The sequence below is a fragment of the Mustela erminea genome, chromosome 17 (genome assembly GCF_009829155.1).
Source record: "Mustela erminea isolate mMusErm1 chromosome 17, mMusErm1.Pri, whole genome shotgun sequence".
Classification (NCBI taxonomy): domain Eukaryota; kingdom Metazoa; phylum Chordata; class Mammalia; order Carnivora; family Mustelidae; genus Mustela; species Mustela erminea.
This window is the reverse complement of record NC_045630.1, coordinates 50,155,089-50,177,948: the sequence shown is the minus strand read 5'-3', so window position 1 is coordinate 50,177,948 and position 22,860 is coordinate 50,155,089.

Sequence of the window (22,860 nt, the reverse complement as noted above, 5' to 3'; positions counted from 1 at the left end):
TAAATAAAATCTAAAAAAAAAAAAAAAAAAAAGAACTGTAGAACAAAACAATGAAACTAGGAGCTAGTTCTTTGGAAGCATTAAACGGATTGATAAACCCCTGGCCAGACTTATCAAAAAGAAAAGAGAAAGGACCCAAATTAATACAATCATGAATGAAAGAGGAGAGATCACAACCAATACCAAAGAAATACAAACAATCATAAGAACATATTATGAGCAACTATAAACCAGCAAATTTGACAACCTGGAAGATGCACTCCTAGAGATGTATAAACTACCAAAACTGAACTAGGAAGACAAAAAAAACCTGAACAGACCCATAACCAGTAAGGAGATTGAAGCAGTCATCAAAAATCTCCCAACAAACAAGAGTCCAGGGCCAGAGGGCTTCCTCTGGGGAATTCTATCAAACATTTAAAGAAGAATTAATACCTATTCTCCTGAACTCTTCCAAAAAATATAAATGGAAGGAAAACTGCCAAACTCATTTTATGAGGCCAGCATTACCTTGATCCCAAAACCAGACAAAGGCCCCATCAAAAAAGAGAATTACAGACCAATATCCTTGATATTTTCACACAGATGTGAAAATTCTCACCAAAATACTAGCTAATAGGATCAAACAGTTCATTAGAAGGATTATTCACCATGACCAAGAGGATTTATTCCAGGGCTGCAAGATTCGTTCAACATCCACAAATCAATCAATGTGATACAATACATTAATGAAAGAAAGAACAAAAACCATGTGATACTCTCAATCAATGCTGAAAAAGCATTTGACAAAGTACAGATCCTTCCTTGATCAAAACTCTTCAAAGTGTAGGGGTAGAGGGTATATACCTCAATACCATCAAAGCCATCTATGAAAAACCCACAGCGAATATTATCCCAATGGAGAAAAACTGAGAGCTTTTCCACTAAGGTCAGGGAAATGACAGGGATGTCCATTATCACCACTGCTATTCAACATAGCACTAGAAGTCCTAGCCTCAGCAATCAGACAACAAAAAGAAATTAAAGGCATCCAAATCAGCAAAGAAGAAGTCAAACTCTAACTCTTTGCAGATGATATGAATACTTTATGTGGAAAACCCAAAAGACAACACTCCAAAACTGCTAGAACTCCTACAGGAATTCAGTAAATTGTCAGGATATACAATCAGTGCTCAGAAATCAGTTGCATTTCTACACACCCATAGCAAGACAGAAGAAAGAGAAATGAGGAGTCAATTCCATTTACAATTGCACCCAAAACCATAAGATACCTAGGAATAACCCTAACCAAAGAGGCAAAGAATCTATGCTCACAAAACTATAAAGTACTCAGGAAAAAAACTGAGGAAGACACAAAGAAATGGAAAAACGTTCCATGCCCATGGATGGGAAGAAAAATATTATGAAAATGTCTATGCTACCTAAAGCAATCTAAACATTTAATGCAATCCCTATCAAAAATACCATCATTTTATTTTCAAAGCAATGGAACAAATAATCCTAAAATTTATATGGAACCAGAAAAGTCCCCTAATAACCAGAGGAATGTTGAAACAGAAAGCCAAAATTGGTGGCATCACAATTCCAGATTTCAAGCTCTATTACAAAGTTGTCATCATCAAGACAGTATGGTACTGGAACAAAAACAGACACATAGATCAATGGAACAGAATAGAGAGTCCATAAATAGACCCTCAACTCTATGGTCAACTAATCTTTGACAAAGCAGGAGAGAATATCCAATGGAAAAAAGGCAGTCTTTTCAATGAATGGTGTTGGGAAAATTGGACAGCCACATGCAGAAGAATGAAACTGGACCATTTCCTTACATCACACACAAAATTAGACTCAAAATGGATGAAAGACCTCAATGTGAGAAGGAATCCATCAGAATCCTTGAGGAGAACAGGCAGCAACCTCTTCAACCTCAGCCCCAGCATCTTCTTCCTAGAAACATCGCCAAAGGCAAGGGAAGCAAGGGCAAAAATGAACTATTGGGACTTCATCAAGATCAAAAGCTTTTGCACGGCAAAGGAAACAAACCAAAAGACAACTGACAGAATGGGAGAAGATATTTGCAAACAACATATCAGATAAAGGGCTAGTGTCCAACATCTATAAAGAACTTAGCAAACTCAACACCCAAAGAACAAATAATCCAATCAAGAAATGGGTAGAAGACATGAACAGACATTTCTGCAAAGAAGACATCCAGATGGCCAACAGACACATGCAGAAGTGCTCCATATCACTCGGCATCAGGGAAATACAAATCAAAACCACAATGAGATATCACCTCACACCAGTCGGAATGGCTAAAATTAACAAGTCAGGAAATGACAGATGTTGGAAAGGATGAACCCTCCTATACTGTTGGTGGGAATGCAAGCTGGTGAAGCCACTCTGGAAAACAGCATGGAAGTTCCTCAGAAAGTTGAAAATAGAGCCACCCTACCACCCAGCAATTGCACTACTGGGTATTTACCCTAAAGATACAAATGCTGTGATCCGAGGGGGCACATGCACCCGAATATTTATAGCAGCAATGTCCACCATAGCCAAACTATGGAAAGAACCTAGATGTCCCTCTACAGATAAATGGATAAAGAAGAGATTTTATATATGTGTGTGTATATATATATATGTGAATATATATATATATTGGAATCCTATGCAGTCATCAAGAGAAATGAAATCTTGCGACTTGCAATGACATGGATGGAACTAGAGTGTATTATGCTTAGCAAAATATGTCAATTAGAGAAAGACAATTATCATATGATCTCCATGATATGACGAATTTGAGAGGCAAAGTGGGGGGTTGGGGTTAGGGAAGGAAAAAATGAAACAAGATGGGATCAGGAGGGAGACAAACAAACCATAACAGACTCTTAATCTAACAAAACAAACTGAGGGTTGCCAGGGGGAGAGGAGTATGGAGAGGGTGGTTGGGTTATGGACATTGGGGAGGGTATGTGATATGGTGAGTGCTGTTAAGTGTGTAAGCCTGAAGATTCACAGACCTGTACCCCTGGAGCAAATAATACATTATGTGTTAATAAAAAAAAATTTTTTTTAATTTCAAAAGATAAAAAAAAAATGTTATATATCCAAAAAAAAAAAAAAAAAAAGGAGAGAGATTGAGAGAGAGAGAATGTGATCAGGCAGGTAAATAGAACAGAGCCATACACTAGATTTTGGGTATATTTTGGTCTGTTAGAAGAAAGTGCATCTCACTATTTTAAAGAAAGAAAAAAAAAATATATATATATACACACACACATATATACATGTGTGAATATGTCTATACACACACACACAAAATAAGGTTAAATACAATGAAGGACTAGACTATGACCGAAAAATGAGAATTAAAAAATATTTTTAAAAAGAAATTGATAAGAAGTTGGTTGAAAAGAAAAGAAGAATAATTCAAAAATAAAGAAAAAATTAAAAAGTAAAGAAAATTTTAAAAATTAAAGTTGGGGGCACCTAGGTAGCTTAGTGGGTTAAAGCCTCTGCCTTCAGCTCAGGTCGTGATCTCAGGGTCCTGGGATGGAGCCCCACATCGGGCTCTCTGCTCAGCAGGGACCCTGCTTCCTCCTCTCTCTCTGCTTCTCTGTCTACTTGTGATCTCTGTCTGTCAAATAAAAAAATAAATATTTTTTAAAAATTAAAGTTGAAAGACTAAGGAATCACGGGGCAGGGGGGAGGGGGAAACCATGAATTCTTTGGGCTGTATTCCCCTAGCACTGGAGATTTGCAATTCTCATTGATCAGTAAACTTGGTCTTGGCTGAATATTCTTGCTGATCTTCTGGGGGAGGGGCCTGTTGTGGTGATCCTCAAACATCTTTGCCTAAGGCAGAATTGCACCATCCTTTTCAGGGGCCACACTAAGTAATCCACTCAGTTTTGCTCTTTGTAGCTTTTGTTCTGTAAACGCTTCCCCTACAGCTTTAGAGGAGGGGAATGAAAATAGCAGCCTCCTAATCTTTGGCCCCAAAGGAGCTGAGAGCTCAGGGCCCCACTCCTCAGTGCACCCTCAGAGAAACTCGGTCAATCCCTCCTGTCTCCCTGGTCTCCGGCCTCACTCCGTGCTCACCTGGCCTGTGATCAAGCGTTTCTATCTCTGGCACACAGCCCCATTTGGAATCTCCAAACCCAGCAGATTCCTGCCACGCTGCTGCTTACAGAGAAGGAAGGAGGGAGTCTCTCTGGATCTGCTGCTTGTGGGGTTCCTGCTAGAAGAGTAGTGGCCTGAGTGTGTCTCAGATCACAGTTTAAGGTAACCCTGAGCCGAGAGCCCTTCCTCAGTTCCATCTCTGTAGCTGGCTTCCTTGCTCTGATCCCTGGGAAGTCTACCACACTCAGACACCCCGGTCTTTCTGTGACCCTGCGGGTCCTGAGACCACACTGTCTCCATGAGGGCTCCATCCCCACTTAGCCTCTAGAGCAATGTCCCACCGTGGAGCAGACTTCTAAAAGTTTCAATTTTGTGCTCCCCTGCTCTGTCCCTTGCCGGTAGCCGGCTGATGGAGGCTGGCCTTTCCGCCCGCTCCTCACCCCCGCCCACCCTGCAATCTATGTTCCCATACATCACTTCAGATTCACTTCTCTACACCTCCTACCTTGCAGAAAGTGGTAGATTTTCTATTCCTAGAGTTGCAGCTATTCTTTTCTTTGTTCTCCAGTTGAGTTTATAGGTGTTCAGAATGGTTTCATAGTTATCTAACTGAATTCCAGGAACCAGATGAAATTTAGGTCTCCTACTCTTCCGCCATCTTGGACCTCTCTCAGCCTGTGGGACTTCACTCTTGCCACGAAACCCCAATGTCCTACATCTCTTCTGATCATTACCTCTCTGACTGGCTTTTACCATGGCACATGCTCAGATCTCTATAAGCTAAGAGAAGAAAAAGAAGAAATTAAAAAGAAAAAAAATTTTTTTAAGTACTTAAACCCTATTACACCTTTTCATGACAACCTCTTTCCTCTCTCAAGTACCAAGAATATTGAACTAATCATCTACATTTGTTTCTCTAGCTCCTTATTTCCCAGTGATTATTTAGCTGCTACAATCCTGCCTCTGCTGTCATCCATGGAAACTGTTTCACCAAGTGACATCTTTATTAAATCTGATTGCTAGTTTCATTATCATACTTGACCTCCTTAGCAATTGACACCAGTGCCTCCCTCCCCTGTCTTCCACAAACCACAATATCCGGGTTTCCTCCCTGATGCTCTATTTGTTCCTCTTTGGTATTCCCCATGAGTTCCTCTTATACTTTTAATTTTTAAGATGTTAATATTTTTCAAGATTCTTCACTGAGTTTCTTCTATTTTCACTCTAAAAAATAATTTATAAACTATTTCTTCCAGGGCCCCTGAGTGGCTCAGTCAGTTAAGAGTCTGCCATCAGCTCAGGTCATGATCCCCAGGTCCTCAGATCAAGCCCCACACCAGGCTCCCTGTTCAACAGGGAACTGCTTCTCCTTGTGCCCCTCACCCCACTTCTGCTCTCTATCTCACTAAAATCTTTTAAAAAAGAATTTCTTCTAATCCTGTAACCCTAGTTATCAGCTACATTTTAATAAGCAAAAAAAACTATAATTATAGTCCAGTACAAATTTTTCTCTTTTATTCCAAATTCATATATGCAATTACTTATTGGGCATTTAAACCAACTGGATCCATGAACACTCCAAAATCAACATTTTTCCCCCGTCTCTCAATCTCACTATTCTCATTCTCCTATATGCCTTATCTATGAACACCACATAATCCACCACATTGACTAACCCAGATACTGTGTATCTTCCCCAAGGTCCTAGTTCCCCTCTTATATGCAGTACCAACTCTTTGTTTATTCTGTTCTATTCTATTTTGTGATTACCTCCAACAGATCCAATTCTACCCAACCTCGTTATTCTTATCAGGCAAAGACATAATTTGTCCCTATGTCTTGAATCTTATTCTCTAGAAAGTCTTCCCTGAAATTCTTCCCCAAGCCAGTTTCTTCCTTTAACACTCTTATTGAAATCTGTACTCCTCATTCATAGCATTTATTACAATTGTAAATAAATAATTCATTATGTTGTTTGGCCTTTGTGTCCTTCAAAAAATGTAAGCTCCCTAAGAGAACATAACACTCATAATGAAGGAATGGATAAATTCTTCTTAAATTCATTTTCCACACTGCCACCAGCCTAATCTTTCTAAAACACAGTCTTGTCACTCTACTATATAAAAGTCTTCAAGGGACTTCCACTGCCTTTAGCAATTAACTTTACATCTAAACCTTTTTAGCATGGAATACAAGATTCTCTATGACCCAGCCTCCTTACTTCTGTCTGCAGCTTTGTTTCTGATAATGACTGATTGCTTAATATCTCTGATCTTTTTCAACCTTACTTCAGACAAATTAAATATTTCAAAAATGAAAAAGGAGAAGGAACATACTTTCAGTATTTTATCATGCTCACATTAAGAAACAAATGAGGGGCGCCTGGGTGGCTCAGTGGGTTAAGCCTCTGCCTTCGGCTCAGGTCATGATCCCAGGGGCCTGGGATCGAGTCCCACATTGGGCTCTCTGCTCAGCAGGGAGCCTGCTTCTCCTCATCTCTCTCTCTGTCTGTCTCTCTGCCTATTTGTGATCTTTCTCTCTGTCAAATAAATAAATAAAATCTTTAAAAAAAAAAAAAAGAAACAAATGAATGGGGGCACCTGAATAGCTTAGTCAGTTAAGCATCTACCTTCGGCTCAGATCATGATCCCAGGGCCCTGGGATTGAGCCCTGCATTGGGCTCCTTGATCAGCCAGGAACCTGCTTCTCTCTCTCCCCTCTCCCTTACTCATGCGCTCGCTCTCTCTCTCTCTCTCTCTCTCTCGCTGTCTAAAATAAATAAATAAAATATTTTAAAAAGAGAGGGAGAGAGAACAAATGAATAAAACATATTAAATAAAGCAGCAGCCTTATTTCAAATAAGCACCCTAAATTACCTAAATCATCTGGGATGCTTCTTTACTAAAAACCAAAGAATATTCCAGGTGAATTAGAATTAAGTATAGCACACCTGGACAGAATTCTTTAACAGGAACTACTTACTTGGTATTCCTCAACTTTGGATATCAGAATCTTTAAAAAATGCAGTGTCCATTAGGTTTAGGCATAGATAGATAGATAGATAGATAGATAGATAGATAGATAGATAAACATGTGGAGGATTTCCTAGGAATATAAAGGAACTTACTGAAAGTAACTAACCTGGGCCACCTGTCTGACTCAGAGCATGAGACTCTTGATCTCTGGGTTGTGAGTTCAAGCCCCATGTTGGGTGTAGAGATTACTTAAAAATAAAAATCTTTAAAATTAAAATTAAAAAAAAATTATGAAAGTAACTAAACCAACTCTAACATGAGAATTACATAAAATTTGTCCCACATATTAGGAAGGTAGGTCTCTATATCCTTACTTCCCAAGACAGACTCCTAAGAAATAATTTAATCAAACCCTTGCAAAAAGGTAGTTTCCATTGTCATTACATAGCTAGAGGTATGCTGAAAATGAAATACTCAGTAAATGGTCAGCTTCCTGTATTTCTAATAGACAGGACTCTACATAATTCAAAACTGGGGAACAGGATGGGACTAAATGAAATACTCCATGATAATATCAACTGTGCATTTGGAGAATAATTTGACTTCACAAATTTAACAATAAAAAAACGTTTTTCTTCTTTCATAAAAGTATGGACTGTCTTGGAAGGAGTTCGCATGAGTGATTTTGGTTTTTTGGAAAGAAAGTGGGAGATTCAACAGTTATTTGTCAGACAAGTGAAAGAATAAAGAGAAGCCTACAACTCACACCGGTGGAAAGCTTGAAGAGGACGAATTCTTGAGTGTCTGATCAGTTCTTCAGGGTTCTGGGGTACCAAGGTCTCTGGTACAGTCATTCTTACTTCCAAAGTGCCTTAGGACTTAGAGCACCAACATCCACTAAAGACCGTCCTGCATGAGCCCTGCCAAATTTCATTCTGAACTGATCCATTTAGATTTGCTTAATAATACTGCTGAGAAGGAAAGTGTGAATCTTGAGGGAATGTCAACCTCATGAGTAAAGACAGAATTACCTAAAAACTACATAGGGAGTAGTAATGGTTTCACAAGTGTACACTTATTCCCAAACTCATCAAGTTATATATATAAAGTATGTACAGCTTTAAATGTGTATGTGTGTGTGTGTATGTGCATATATATATACATATATATACATACATATATATATACACACATTTATATATATACATACATATATATGTATATATGTATATATACACACACATTTATGTGTGTGTGTGTGTGTGTGTATTAGAAACAAATACAAATACATCACGAATCACAAAACCAAAAAAGAATTTGGAACACCATGAGCAGATTTAGTAAGTAATGCTCTTATTGGGTTTTATACAAAACTTATAAACTGTAGAATACTACATCTGAGACTAATGATATACTGTATTTGTCTAACTGAATTTAAATTTTAAAAAAATGGGGTTCCTGGGTGGCTCAGTTGGTTAAGCATCTGCCTTTGGCTCAGGTCACGATCCCAGGGTCCTGGGATTGAGTTCTGCATCAGGCTCCTTGCTCAGTGAAGAGCCTGCTTCTCTCTCGGCCTGCTGTTCCTCCTGCTTGTCTCCTCTCTCTCTCTCTCTTTCTCTCTCTCTCTCTGACAAATAAATAAATAAAATCTTTTAAAAAAAAAAAAGAAAGAAAGAAAATAATGCTCTTGCAAAGAGGTCCAAATGTGAAGACAGAGGGAAAAAGAGTTTACAACAACTGTAAGGTAACTAGCCCGTAGCAGATTCGATTTCTTACATGATTTTCCTTTGAATATGAGGAAAAGTCACCTTTAGAAATTTTTTTTTCATCCTGCCCTATAATTTCCATTTGTCACCCAAAACCATCAGTGAAATCTGGCACACTCACAGTCTTCTGTGTGGTTCATATGGAGAGCAAAGGGGCACGACAGTAAAGGGAAGTATGATTTGCCGACATCTCATGAGTACCTTTTAGTTCTTACAGGAACAAAGTGTTACCACTCAAGAAAATTGGATTAGGAGGCAAAATCTGGCTCATAATAGAGGTGGAGATGGGGATAGAGGGTCCTGGGATAGAGTCCCGAGTTGGGTTTCTGTCACTTCAAAAGATACCTGACACAAAATTTTACATCACCACCTTGCTACTCACAGTCATCCCTCCAAGGACTCAATTTCCAGCATCTCTTTTCTAAGAACAAAGGCAAGAGCCACTACATGCCACATGGAGCTGGGCTTTCCCAATCTTGCCCCCACCCTCTTCTGGCCCTTCTCCTTCTGCAGCCGCAACACCTGCTTAGTGGTAGTCAGCTGATGCTTACGTTTACTCATAAAGCACCACTTTACCATTTTTGAACACAGAGCAGTTTCTATTCCAGAGATGTAAGTCCTGGTGTGCTACATTCTCTCTGACTTCATAATTTGTCTGTGTGCAAATGAGCTTTCAGACTGTGAAACTGCAGCCAAAGCACCACGGTTTCCCTGATGGCAATTTTCTCAAATTGCTGACATATTGCCTAGGAAAAAATAGCCTCTGGAGTGCTAAATTTGCAAACTTCAATCTGTTGAGGCAGCAAATATCACATGCTTCATTAGAATAGTGAAGGGAAGTCAGTCATAGGACAATTAATTATGGAAACCTGCCACTCAAGTGCCTAATAAGTAAGCATCCCCAAGACTCGGTGGTGCTGGCTTTTCATGCCATTTTCAATCCATTCCAAGAATCACAGTGACAAGATTAGCTCATCAAACTGGTGATGTTTGCAGCTCTAGAGTAAAATTATTCTACAAATGAAAAGCCCATGACTTGGGCTATAAAGCAAGTTTAAGTTGATGTTCAATGCATCTGTTCACTGCTGACATTTTCACAGGTGCTCAAGAAGCGTGAATATGGGGCTCAAAGAGAAGCACAAGCAGAACACACACAGTCAATCTCTCTTTGGTAGTCACAAGGGAAGCTTTGTAGCTTATATAAAGCATGATTTGTACCCTATTTGCATAAGCAATTCTCGATTACAGAATTACAGGATGTTAGGATCAGGAAGCACATAACAGATCATCTCATATAATTCTTTGAAATTGAGACTCAGGGAGGTGTAATGATTCACCTAAGATTTTACAGCTAGTGACTGACATAGCCAGGAACACGCAGGTCCATCTCCTTACAATTTGTCTGGAGCTACCTCACCACTTCTCTTCTGTAAACTGTTTCTTGACCATAAATCATTGGTTTGCTCCAACCTCTGGCAGTGATTCCATTGCAAAAGCATTAGACCCAGAGTTACAGTGCCAAGATTTAAGTCCTGGCCTTGACACTCTAGATTTATGATCTTGGTCAAATCAGGTAACCTTTCTGAGTTCCATTTTCTGCATCTTCATCTTTTCCTCTATCTCATGGGGCTGTTACTAGAATTAAATAAAATAACGCATAAAGCACTTTGGTAGACTGTAAATCACTTTGCAAATACAATGTATATTATTTATAACCAAACTGTAACCATAGTTAAAAGAAAAAATCAATCATAGTAATCATCAATAACTGTACAGTACCGTTCTTGGCATAGAATTGAGGTAATTCTTCCGCAAAGAACTTTCCCAGAGGGTGAATCCCTATCTACAAACAGTTTATATTCCAAAGAATAACAAAGGAACAAATGGATTTCTGTTCTTTGTCTAACTCATAAATGTCAGAGTTTTTTGCCTACAAAACAAAGATGTGATGAATCCGGGAGACTCTCATTTAGGATGACTTTGGCTGTGGTTACCAGGAAGCCCTGACTTAACCAATAAAGGTAGGACAACTTTAACTAGAGTTTGTCAAGGTCCCAGTTCAGCTTCTTAGCAATTCTCCTGATTCTGCCCCTCTTCATATATTGACAACTTCCTCGACTGGTAGCAAGATGTTGGCAGCATTTCCAAGGATCACATCCCAACAAGATAAAGTTGTAGAACAGGTTTGCACCTTTAGTGTCACGTACTTAAAAGCAAAGAAGATTTTCCAGTTGTCTGTGGCAGACCTGTCCCCGTATCTCTTTGGCCTGAAATGGATACCACAGATCTCCTCCAAATGGCTGAAGGTAGTCAGAATACATTTGCCTGAGTGGTGAAGGAGCCAGCTTTTCCTTGAGTTCAGGCTGTATGGTGAAGGGGTGGGTACTTAAGCAAAATAGGAAGGAGAGAAGCAAAGAATTCTGATGCCACACCTTCCTCATTGCTCTGTGGCTTCGTCATTAGGAATGCCTCCTAGGCAGCGAGTATTGATAAAGGTGATGGCCCTGATAGAGGCAGAGGGGAGCCTGTCTATTGGTACCAATTCAGTCTCTAGGTTGTCAATTGTGAAACAGTGAGGAGCACCTGGAAACTAAATCAGTCGGGGTTTTGTCAGCACTGTTACCTTGTTGTATGTTACTTTGCTGTGTGACGTTAGGGTGAGAAGCATGTTGGAAAACAGAACAAGTTGTAAGTAATCATGACAAGTTTAGTAGAGGGAAAAAAACAGATTTTCAGAAATCTAGGAAGAAAAGCAGCATCAGTCTGGAAGATTGAGAAAAATAATTATCTGAGGTTGAGAAAATGTCATCAGATGGATCCATGAATGACATAGGAAATGTGACTGAACACATGAGGAAGGTCAAGCAAAAGGCAGGAAATCGGGGCACCTGGGTAGTTCAGTCAGTTAAGTATCTGCTTTCAGCTCAGGTCATGATCTCAGGGTCTTGGGATTGAGCCCCACATAGCGTTCCCAGCTTAGTGGGGAGCCTGCTCCTCCCTCTCCCTCTACTCCCCAGGGTCATGCTCTCTCTGCCATTCTATCTCAAATAAGTAAAATCTTAAAAAAAAAAAAAAAAAAGGCAGGAAATCAAAGAGCAAGGTCGGCAGGACAGTCTTAATGGAGAAAGACAGGTTTCAAAACAGGTTTGTGAAAATGTAAAAGCCAAAAGAAACACACTTGAGAGACAGATTTGCCTCTTGGGTTGCCAATCTATGACTCTTGGTAGAAGAGTTCTGAAGAAACATTTGAAGATATATCTATTTATCTGATTTCTAATATTCAAATGTAGAAACATTTGCAGAAGCCTAAAGCTTGATCCTTTTTTTCTAAATCATTCCTTTCCTTTGTGTTAAAATTTTCCATATATATGATTCTTTTCCAAAAACCAATTGTATTGGGTTCTATTTCATTTGTATGGATTTCACATATAATATCAAATGTAAAGTTTCCCCAAACATTTTATGTTTTCAAGACTGATTCTCAACGTAAGTAAAACAGATCCTATTCCTTAGCAGTAAGATTCTTAAACACCCAGGCAATTCCATCATCTTGTTTTCTTTTTATTCAAGTGGCAGTGGATCTAGCAGGAATTTAATGTGCTTTTGTTGCATCCACTGTATCAAAGATGGCTGCTTTCCATCTCTCTTTTTGGCATTCTGAGCGGTATGTGCCAGCCATTTTCAGAGAGAGTGGATGATTTCCTGCACCGTTTTATAGAGGGTTTTGCTTTGCAGCCATAGTGCTAAACAGTCATCCTGCAGCTCAGCTTTGCAATCTTATTTTTTTCTCATCCTATTCTTGCCCAAAAGTTGAATTACCATAAAAGACAACTGAAGTCACTTTCTCAGCCATGTCAGGAGACCAGGGAGATGACTGCATGTCAAAATAAATCAGCGTTCCCAAACGCATTGAGACAGGGCAAATGTACCTGAATCTATTTTTGGCTGGTGAAAACTCTTACCATTTTTGGCAGTGTGAACAGTCACGCATATGCAGTCTCAGCTCAGTGCAAACGCTGGCAGTAGCTTTGATTTGTTTCTATGGTTTCAAATCACTGCAGGTAACAGCCATGATGCAGCTTACAGTAATGTCTCCTGGTAGAACTCTGGTTGAGATAGCCTCTTTGTCCAGCTCCCTTTAAGAAATACTAGCACAAAACCAGCAATTCCCATTGTTGGTTTGTGTTTTTTTTTTTTTAATCACTACTTTAAGTGCTTGATATTTCTTTGTTTATGGTATAGAGAGAAAAAGAGTTTGGATTAGGTTAGTGAAATATCTAAGTGCTAAAGAGGAATAATGTAAATTTTGAATTTCAAGATTGAAGCCTTAAGCCTCCTTCTATGTTATCTGGCTGATTCTCCCGACTCAGTAATCATCACTGATATTTTCTATTAGTATTTTTTTATTTTCTTATTTGAGAACAAGAGAGAGCACAAGCAGGGGGAGAGGGGAAGCAGCAGGCAGAAGCAGGCTCCCCACTGAGCAGGGAGCTGGATCCCAGAACCCTAGAATCATGACCTGAGCCAAAGGCAGACACTTAACAAACTGAGCCACCCAGGCGCCCCTATCATTGCTGATATTTAATGAGATCTCAATGCGCCTGCTCCAGTCTTTCATTTGGATGGTATTTCACTATGTAACTACTCACTTTGGTCAGTTGAAAACATTTAAATGGAACATTACTAGATAAGTCAAATATCTAAGGTGATCCTTCAAAAATTTAAGGAATCACAATCAAAGTTAGATATATTCATTATGATGAGGGTTTCAAGGAAAAAAGAATTTATTATGATGAAGATAGGGAAAAAAAAATTTTAAATTCTAGACCCACCACTTCCTGCCATAGTAAATTTGTGAGCAAATCTGAAGAATGGATACTCTACAAAAATGATTTATTTATTCTAAATATATATATTTTTAAAAGATTTATTCTACAGGACTTTGACTAAAAACTCCTATGAGACTTTCACTCTTCTGTAGTGGGTTGAATAGTGTCTCCCAAAATTTTAGATCCACTCAGAACCTTGTAAGATCATTTTATTTGGAAAAAAAGGTCTTTGTACATATAATTAGCTCAAATGAGGTCATACTGAAGCAGGGTATTGCAACCCGAAATCCAATCACTATTGTCCTTACAAGAAAAGGAGCAACATGCAGAGAGACACGGGAGGAAGAAGTCCATGTGATAACAGAGGCAGATATTGGAGTGATATAGTTCCGTGACAAAGAACACTGAAGATCACCAGCAACCACCAGTAGCTACCAGAGAAGTGTGAAACAGACTCTCCCTCAAAGCCTCCAGAAGGAACCAATCTTATCAACACCTTGATTTCAGTCTTCTGGCCTCCTAAACTATGAGAAAATAAATGCCTATTGTTTTAAGTCACCCAGTTTGTGGTACGTTGTTACAGGAGCTCTAGGAAATTAATAGAACTTACAGGGGACTGTGCCAGGTATATCCCACAAGGAGTCCCTGTATCCATGTTCCTAAGGCCTAGACTAAAATTTGGCCCTTTTAGCTCCTTTCTTTAAGCCTATAGCCTACTTTTAGCCACCAAGGTCTTCCACCCCCACAGAAGAATGACCAACTCAAATAAAAAATATTTTTCTTAATGTCTTGAGCATAGGCAGTCTTATAGTCCATCTCCCGCCTTCATTCTCACTAGATTCCACCTTGACCCTGAAAGAGAGGATCCTTTCTAAATCAGAAGCTTCACCCATCCTAAGGCATTCTTATGATATCGGCTAAATGGGAATTTAGAGAAAGAAGGACTTTAAAGAGCAGTCCAGGGCGCCTGGGTGGCTCAGTGGGTTAAGCCGCTGCCTTCAGCTCAGGTCATGATCTCAGGGTCCTGGGATCGAGTCCCGCATCGGGCTCTCTGCTCAGCGGGGAGCCTGCTTCCCTCTCTCTCTTTGCCTGCCTCTCAGTCTATTGTGATCTCTCTCTGTAAAATAAATAAATAAAATCTTTAAAAAAAAAAAATTAAAAAAAATAAATAAATAAAGAGCAGTCCAAATTAAAGTAAGGGCTCTTATCTCTTCTTTTAAAATTTTATTTCTTAAAAGGTAAAATTGACGTATGACATCATCTTGATTTACTCTCTTGACAACTTTCAAGTATGCACTATAATATTATTGACTAGAGTTACTATACTGTACATTATATCTCATGACTAATTTATTCTATAAATGGAAGCTGATACCTCTTGACCCCCTTCACCCATTTCATCCACTCCCCATCCTCCATGCCCTCTAGAAACCACTCTCTATGAGTTTTGTTCTGTTTTGATTTTATTTATTTGTTTTTTAGATTCCACATATAAGTGAAATCATACAGTATTTTTTTCTCTCTCTGACTTATTTTGCTTATCATGATACCCTCAAAGTCCATCCATGTTGTCACAGATAGCAAGATTTCATTATTTTCTGGGGAGGAGTCAAGATGGCAGAGAAGTAGCAGCCTGAGACTACTTCAGATAGCTGGAGATCAGCTAGATAGCTTATCTAAAGATTGCAAACACCTAAAAATCCAATGGGAGATCGAAGAGAAGAAGAACAGAAATTCTAGAAACAGAAAATCAACCACTCTCTGAAAGGTAGGACTGGCGGAGAAGTGAATCCAAAGCGACGGGAAGAGAGACCCCAAGGGGAGGGGCCGGCTCCCAGCAAGAGGCAGAGCAACAGAGCACAAAATCAGGACTTTTAAAAGTCTGTTCCACTGAGGGACATCGCTCCAGAGACTAAACCGGGGCGAAGCCCACGTGGGGGCAGCGTGGCCTCAGGTCCCGCAGGGTCACAGAAAGATCAGGGGTGTCTGAGTGTCGCAGAGTTTACAGGTATTAGAATGGGGAACTGGCTACAGAGACAGAACCAACAGTGGGCTCACAGCTCAGGGTTACCTTGAACAGGTCACAGGCTCGGTGAGCTCGGAGCGCGGCCGGAGGTCAAACAGACGGGAGTTACTGGACGCTGTTCTCTGAGGGCGCACTGAGGAGTGGGGCCCCGGCCTCTCGGCTCCTCTGGGCTGGAGACCAGGAGGCCGCCATTGTATTCCTGTCCTCTGGAACTCTAAGGAAAGCGCTCAGGGAACAAAAGCTTCTGAAAGCAAACCCTAGCGGATTACTTAGCCCGGCCCCTGATAAGGGCGGTGCAATTCCGCCTGGGGCAAAGACACTTGAGAATCACTACACCAGGCCCTTCCCCCAGAAGATCAACAAGAAATCCAGCCAAGACCAAGTTCACCTACCAAGGAGTGCGGTTTCAATACCAAGGAGAGCAGCAGAATTCCAGAGGAGGAGAAAGCAAAGCATGGAATTCATGGCTTTCTCCCCATGATTCTTTAGTCTTGCAGTTAATTTAACTTTTTTTTCTTTTTCAATTTTTTCTCTTCTTCTGCTAAATTTTTTTTAACCTTTACCCTTTTCTTTTTTAACATTTTTAACTGGTTTATGTACTATATATGTATTTTTTCTTTTTTATATTTTTTCCTTATTGGTTTTCTTTTTTTAATTTTCTTTTTTTTTTTTTTTTTTTCTTCCTGAACCTCTTTTTATCCCCTTTCTCCCCACTCACGATTTGGGATCTCTTCTGATTTGGTTAAAGCATATTTTCCTGGGGTTGTTGCCACCCTTTTAGTATTTTACTTGCTCCTTCATATACTCTTGTCTGGACAAAATGACAAGGTGGAAAAATTCACCACAAAAAAAAGAACAAGAGGCAGTACCAAAGGCTAGGGACCTAATCAATACAGACATTGGTACTATGTCAGATCTAGAGTTCAGAATGACAATTCTCAAGGTTCTAGCCGGGCTCCAAAAAAGGCAAGGAAGATATTAGAGAAACCCTCTCAGGAGATATAAAAGTCCTTTCTGGAGAAATAAAAGAACTAAAATCTAACCAAGTTGAAATCAAAAAAGCTAAAAAAAAAAAAAAAAAGCTATTAATGAGGTGCAATCAAAAATGGAGGCTCTCACTGCTAGGATAAATAAGGCAGAAGAAAGAACTAGCAATATAGAAGGCCAAATGACAGAGAATAAAGAAGCTGAGCAAAAGAGGGACAAACAGCTACTGGGCCACGAGGGGAGAATTCGAGAGATAAGTGACACCATAAGATGAAACAACATTAGAATAATTGGGATTCCAGGGGCTCCTGGGTGGCTCAGTGGGTTAAGCCGCTGCCTTCGGCTCAGATCATGATCTCAGGGTCCTGGGATCGAGTCCCGCATCGGGTTCTCTGCTCCGCAGGGAGCCTGCTTCCTCCTCTCTCTCTCTCTGCCTGCCTCTCTGCCTACTTGTGATCTCTCTGTGTCAAATGAATAAATAAAATCTTTAAAAAAAAAAAAAAAGAAGAATTGGGATTCCAGAAGAAAAAGAAAGAGAGAGGAGCAGAAGGTCTATTGGAGAGAATTTCCCCAATATGGCAAAGGGAACAAGCATCAAAATCCAGGAGGTGCAGAGAACCCCCCTTAAAATCAACAAGAATAGGTCCACACCCCATCACCTAATAGTAAAATTTATAAGTCTTAGTGACAAAGAGAAAATCCTAAAAGCAGCCCGGGAAACGAAGTCTGTAACATACAATGGTAAAAATATTAGATTGGCAGCAGACTTATCCATAGAGACCGGGCAGGCCAGAAAAAACTGGCATGATATATTCAGAGCACTAAACAAGAAAAACATGCAGCCAAGAATACTATATCCAACTAGGCTATCATTGGAAATAGAAGGAGAGATAAAAAGCTTCCAGGACAAACAAAAACTGAAAGAATTTGCAAACACCAAACCAGCTCTACAGGAAATATTGAAAGGGGTACTCTAGGCAAACAGATAGCCTAAAAGTAGTAGATCAGAAAGGAACAAAGACAATATACAGTAACAGTCACCTTACAGGCAATATAATGGCACTAAATTCATATCTCTCAACAGTTACCCTGAATGTTAATGGGCTAAATGCACCAATCAAAAGACACAGGGTATCAGAATGGATAAAAAAACAAAACCCATCTATATGTTGCCTACGAGAAACTCATTTTAAACCCGAAGACACCTCCAGATTTAAAGTGAGAGGGTGGAAAAGAATTTACCATGTTAATGGACATCAGAAGAAAGTAGGAGTGGCCATGCTTATATCATATCAATTAGATTTTAAGCCAAAGACTATAATAAGAGATGAGGAAGGACACTATCAACAAGGAAATAAAGGCCTTAAATGACACTCTGGACCAGATGGACATCACAGATATATTCAGAACATTCCATCCCAAAGCAGCAGAATACACATTCGTCTCCAGTGCACATGGAACATTCTCCAGAATAGATCACATCCTCGGTCCTAAATCAGGTCTCAACTGGTATCAAAAGACTGGGATCCTTCCCTGCATATTTTCAGACCACAATGCTCAGAAGCTAGAACTCAATCACAAGAGGAAAGTTGGAAAGAACCCAAGTACATGGAGACTAAACAGCATCCTTCTAAAGAATGAGTGGGTCAAATGATAATGAAAACACAATGGTTCAAAATCTGTGGGACACAAGAAAGGCACTCCTGAGAGGGAAATATATAGCGGTACAAGGCTTTCTCAAGAAACAAGAAAGGTCTCAGGTACACAACCTAACCCTACACCTAAAGGAGCTGGAAAAAGAACAAGAAAGAAACCCTAAACCCAGCAGGAGAAGAGAAATCATAAAGATCAGAGCAGAAATCAATGAAATAGAAACCAAAAAAACAATAGAACAAATCAACGAAACTAGGAGCTGGTTCTTTGAAAGAATTAATAAGATTGATAAACCCCTGGCCAGACTTATCAAAAAGAAAAGAGAAAGGATCCAAATAAATAAAATCATGAATGAAGAGGAGAGATCACAACTAACACCAAAGAAATACAGACAATTATAAGAACATACTATGAGCAACTCTATGCCAACAAATTTGACAATCTGGAAGAAATGGACCATTCCTAGAGACATATAAACTACCACAACTGAACCAGGAAGAAATAGAAAGCCTGAACAGACCCATAACCAGTAAGGAGATTGAAACAGTCATCAAAAAATCTCCAAACAAACAAAAGCCCAGGGCCAGATGGCTTCCTGGGGGAATTCTACCAAACATTTAAAGAAGAACTAATTCCTATTCTCCTGAAACTGTTCCAAAAAATAGAAATGGAAGGAAAACTTCCAAACTCATTTTATGAGGCCAGCATCACCTTGATCCCAAAACCAGACAAGGATCCCATCAAAAAAAGAGAACTACAGACCAATATCCTTGATGAACACAGATGCAAAAATTCTCACCAAAATACTAGCCAATAGGATTCAACAGTACATTAAAAGGATTATTCACCACGACCAAGTGGGATTTATTCCAGGGCTGCAAGTTTGGTTCAACATCCACAAATCAATCAATGTGACACAACACATTAAAAAAAGAAAGAACAAGAACCATATGATACTCTCAATAGATGCTGAAAAAGCATTTGACAAAGTACAGCATCCCTTCCTGATCAAAACTCTTCAAAGTGTAGGGATAGAGGGCACATACCTCAATACCATCAAAGCCATCTATGAAAAACCCACCACAAATATCATTCTCAATGGAGAAAAACTGAAAGCTTTTCTGCTAAGATCAGGAACATGGCAGGGATGTCCATTATCACCACTTCTATTCAACATAGTACTAGAAGTCCTAGCCTCAGCAATCAGACAACAAAAGGAAATTAAAGGCATCCAAATCAGCAAAGAAGAAGTCAAACTATCATTCTTTGCAGATGATATACTATATATGGAAAACCCAAAAGACTCCACTCCAAAACTGCTAGAACTTGTACAGGAATTCAGTAAAGTGTCAGGATATAAAATCAATGCACAGAAATCAGTTGCATTTCTCTACGCCAAAAACGAGACAGAAGAAAGAGAAATTAAGGAGTCAATCACATTTACAATTGCACCCAAAACTATAAGATACCTAGGAATAAACCTAACCAAAGAGGCTAAGAGTCTATACTCAGAAAACTATAAAGAACTCATGAAAGAAATTGAGGAAGACACAAAGAAATGGGAAAACGTTCCATGCTGCTGGATTGGAAGAATAAACATTGTGAAAATGTCTATGCTACCTAAAGCAATCTACACGTTTAATGCAATTCCTATCAAAGTACTATCCATTTTTTTAAAAGAAATGGAACAAATAAATAATCCCAAAATTTATACGGAACCGGAAAAGACCTCGAATAGTCAAAGGAATACTGAAAAAGAAAGCCAAAGTTGGTGGCATCACAATTCCGGGCTTCAAGCTCTATTACAAAGCTGTCATCATCAAGACAGCATGGTACTGGCACAAAAACAGACACATAGATCAATGGAACAGAATAGAGAGCCCAGAAATAGACCCTCAACTCTATGGTCAACTAATCTTCGACAGAGCAGGAAAGAATGTCCAATGGAAAAAAGACAGCCTCTTCAATAAATGGTGTTGGGAAAATTGCACAGCCACATGCAGAAAAATGAAATTGGACCATTTCCTTACACCACACATGAAAATAAACTCAAAATGGATGAAGGACCTCAATGTGAGAAAGGAATCCGTCAAAATCCTTGAGGAGAACACAGGCAGCAACCTCTTCGACCTCAGCTGCAGCAACATCTTCCTAGGAACATCGCCAAAGGCAAGGGAAGCAAGGGCAAAAATGAACTATTGGGATTTCTTCAAGATCAAAAGCTTTTGCACAGCAAAGGAAACAGTTAACAAAACCAAAAGACAACTGACAGAATGGGAGAAGATATTTGCAAACAACGTTTCAGATAAAGGACTAGTGTGCAACATCTATAAAGAACTTAGCAAACTCAACACCCAAAGAGCAAATAATCCAATCAAGAAATGGGCAGAAGACATGAACAGACATTTCTGCAAAGAAGACATCCGGATGGCCAACAGACACATGAAAAAGTGCTCCATATCACTCGGCATCAGGGAAATACAAGTCAAAACCACAATGAGATATCACCTCACACCAGTCAGAATGGCTAAAATTAACAAGTCAGGAAATGACAGATGCTGGCGAGGATGCGGAGAAAGGGGAACCCTCCTACACTGTTGGTGGGAATGCAAGCTGGTGCAGCCACTCTGGAAAACAGCATGGAGGTTCCTCAAAATGTTGAAAATAGAACTGCCCTATGACCCAGCAATTGCACTACTGGGTATTTATCCTAAAAATACAAACGTAGTGATCCAAAGGAGCACGTGCACCCAAATGTTTATAGCAGGAAAGTCTACAATAGCCAAACTATGGAAAGAACCTAGATGTCCATCAACCGATGAATGGATAAAGAAGAGGTGGTATATATACATAATGGAATACTATACAGCCATCAAAAGAAATGAAATCTTGCCATTTGCGACAACATGGATGGAACTAGAGGGTACAACTATCATATGATCTCCCTGATACAAGGAAGTGGAGATGCAACATGGGGGTTAAGGGGGTAGGAAAAGAATAAATGAAACAAGATGGGATTGGGAGGGAGACAAACCATAAGTGCCTCTTATTCTCACAAAACAAACTGAGGGTTGCTGGGGGGAAGGGGGTTGGGCGAAGGGGAGTGGGGTTATGGACATTGGGGAGGGTATGTGCTATGGTGAGTGCTGTGAAGTGTGTAAACTTGGCGATTCACAGACCTGTACCCCTGTGGATAAAAATATATGTTTATAAAAAATAAAAAATAAATTTAAAAAAAGATTTCATTATTTTCTATGGCTGAGTAGTATTCCACAGATCCATTTATCAGTGGTCATTTAGGTCATTTCCATATCTTTGCTATTATAAATAGCAGTTCAGCTGCGATGAACATAGGGGTACATATATCTTTCCAAATTCGTATTTCATTTTTTTCAGATAAATATCCAGAAGTGGAATTGCAGGATCATATGGTAGCTCCATTTTTAACTTTTGAAAATCCCCCATACAGTTTTCCCTAGTGACTGTACCACTTTACATTCCCACCAACAGCAGGCTATTGTCCTCTTTTCTCTATTTGCTCAACACTTACTTCTCATCTTCTCGATAATAGCCATTCTAACAGGTGTGGGGTGACATTGTGATTTTAATCAGCATTTCCCTGATGATTAGTGATGCTGAGCATCTTTCCATGTGACTACTGACCATCTGTATTCTTCTTCGGAAAAAATGTCTATTCAGCTCCTCTGGACAGTTTGTAATTGAATTATTTGGTTTGTTTGTTGGTTGCTATCGAGTTGTGTGAGTTTGTTATATATTTTGATTATTAATCAGTGGGGTTAGCATAATGAAGGTCCATGCAGTGATGGCAAATACCTGTTGTCATGGTTTTAAGAGAAAGGGAAAGGAGAGAAATTGATGACAGTGAATACAGATAATGCTTTTAGAAGGAAACTTCCTGCAAACACATACAAGGAATTTGAGTGTTAGTTGTTGAGAAAAGTAGAGTCAAGATACTTTTTTTTAAAAAAGCTAATTGGAATGATCCAGTAAAAAATGAAAAAATGATACTGTAGAACAAAGAACAGTGAATTTTAGAATGTTTTCTTGGGCAGACAAGAGGGAAAGGCATCTAATGACAAGTGAAGAAGCCAGCTTTCAACAGGAAGATGGGTAGTTCATCTGCAGGAACAGGTAAGAATGCTGAGGAGGTACTAATGCTTTTAAGTAAGTAGATGCAGTGGTGGAAGTCTATGCAAGTTTTCCTCTGGTTGGTTCCATTTCTCAGTAAAGGAGGAAGTATAGTCATCAGCTGAGCATAGGAGAGATGTTGAGATTTAAGTAAAATGAAAAAAGTCACTATATAATCACCTCAAAAAGAGAGATGAAATGGCCTTGGGATGTATAGAATGCTTACCTCATAGAATTAAGGACCCACTAGAGGTGCATGATCAGAATTTCAAGGGAGACAAGGTAACTTGGTTTCATGTTTTTGTTTTTGTTTTTCCACCAGATCAGTTGCAGGTTCACAATAATAGTGA